This window comes from Eumetopias jubatus, unplaced genomic scaffold (genome assembly GCF_037043125.1).
Source record: "Eumetopias jubatus isolate StellerSeaLion01/CBP00866 unplaced genomic scaffold, mEumJub1_p1.0 scaffold_15, whole genome shotgun sequence".
Taxonomy (NCBI): Eukaryota; Metazoa; Chordata; class Mammalia; order Carnivora; family Otariidae; genus Eumetopias; species Eumetopias jubatus.
The window spans coordinates 79,175,598-79,177,677 of record NW_028274821.1 but is presented as its reverse complement, the minus strand read 5'-3'; the positions used below and the strand labels follow the sequence as shown (position 1 = coordinate 79,177,677).

The window sequence follows — 2,080 nt, the reverse complement described above, 5'->3', positions numbered from 1 at the left end:
TGGACATGAAGACTTTTTTTTGACCTTACATGTAGAATTGACCCTTGAACTATGTGGGGGTTAGGGGCACTGACTGTCCTGCACAGATGAAAATTCATGTATAACTTTTCACTCCTCAGAAACTTTCCCAATAGCCTACTGTTGACCAGAAGACGTAGTGATAACATAAACAGTCCTTAACACATATTTTGTATGTACTATATATGTATTCTTATAATAAAGTAAGCCAAAGAAAAGAAAATGTTAAGGAAAAAAAAATCATAAGAGAAAATATATTTATAGTACTGTAACATAAAAAAATCTGCATGTGAGTAGAACTGTGTGAAAGTAGACCCACACAAATCAGACCTGTGTTGTTCAAGGGTTAACTAATAGGAAGTTTTAGGAATCAGCAAGTGAACTTGATGACAGGAAAATAATAACCAGCACTTCCTGAATCTTTGCCATATTTCAGACTATAGCACACTGGGAATATTGTATCCCAATAACTCTAGAGGGCAGACTTTTTGGGGACAAAAAAAAAAGACTAGGCTTCTCTCTGGGGCGGCCACACAAGAGAAAGGCCAAGATGGCAGATGATTTCACCAAGGCTCAGGCCAGGTGGACTGGCAAAGACACAATTTTCAGGAAGACCATTCACAAGGAAATCCCAGCCAAAATCATTTTTGAGGATGACCAGTGTCTTGTTTTCCATGACCTTTCCCCTCATGCACCAACACATTTTCTGGGGATACCCAAGAAACATAAATCCCAGATTCCTATAGCAGAAGGTGATGATGAAAGTCTTCTTGGACATTTAATGATGATTGGCAAGAAATGTGCTGCTGATCTGGGCCTGAAGAAGGGTTATCAAATGGTGGTGAATGAAGGTTGAGATGGGGCACAGTCTGTCTGTCATGTTCATCTCCATGTTCTTGGAGGTTGGCAGATGACTTGGCCTCCTGGGTAGGCATGTTTTAAGGGATAATTTTCCCTTCTCTAGGCAATTATCAATATTTGCAAATTCTAATATGTTACACAATACACTTATTTTTGCCTGTGTTTGGGGAGATTAAGGAAATAATTTTAAAAACCCATACATAATAAAAGATAATGTTGCATGGTTTACAGTTTCTTTTTTAAAGGACTAAAACATAAAAATTTCAAGGAAATCTCCCTGTTCATACAACTACTTAGAAGCAAAGCCAAGATTCAAACTCAGATCTGCTTAACTTCCAATACTGAGAGCTTTATCAATATATTGAATATTCTTGAGCTATATAGAATGGCCTACTGTAACAAGATGCAATTTAAAGAGAAAAAAAATGTAGGCTTTATGTTTTGATACTCTAGTACTCCAGTGCAGAAGTAATACGGAGGACTGACAGAAAATCATATGGAAAAAACAATTGTCAAAAGTAAGCAGAATTGGAGTCAGCAATACAATATACCTGCCAAAAAGTCTACCATAATTAAGTAATTATTTAACCAACTAACCAACTGATGGTGATAGTAATCTTATGCTTTCTACAGATGTTTACACCAGAGCTAGAGAAGAATGTCTGGTTCTGGGCAGCATATACCTAATGGGATATTATCAAACTGAAGCATGTCTAGAAGAAAATGACCACCGTTGGGTAGAGGGTCAATGACTTGTCATAAAAAGAATGGAACTCAGTTTATCCCAAAGTAGAACAGATGTGAACGAAGGTATTATGATCACAGCCACACCACAGCTGAAGGGCCATCACAGGCAGAAGTTGTAGACTTGTTTTGCCTGGTCCTAAGAAATAAAATTTCGATCTGAATGGAATCCTCAGAAAGAGATCTTTAATTCAAATGAGAAAGAGCCATGGAGAGATGGAGTATGTTACCCCGAGAGCACTGGAACTTTCTTTTCCATGCAAATGTCCCAGGAGATGCTGAGAGGCCACAGTTTAAGTCATTGTAAAGGGGATTGAACTTATGTGGCTGGACAGTGTAGGAGTCAACAACTACAAGGAGTACATACCACTACCTTCCCATGCAGGCTCATTAAAGGCATCACTAATCAATCATGGCAATTTTCATGATGCTTCCTCAGATTCTTTCCAAACACAGA

General features: G+C 38.1%; 1 pseudogene; it reads left to right on the top strand.

The window, feature by feature from the left end:
- Positions 1-568: 568 nt before the first annotated feature.
- LOC114212699 (adenosine 5'-monophosphoramidase HINT1 pseudogene) lies at positions 569-949 on the top strand (annotated as a pseudogene).
- Positions 950-2,080: the final 1,131 nt, after the last annotated feature.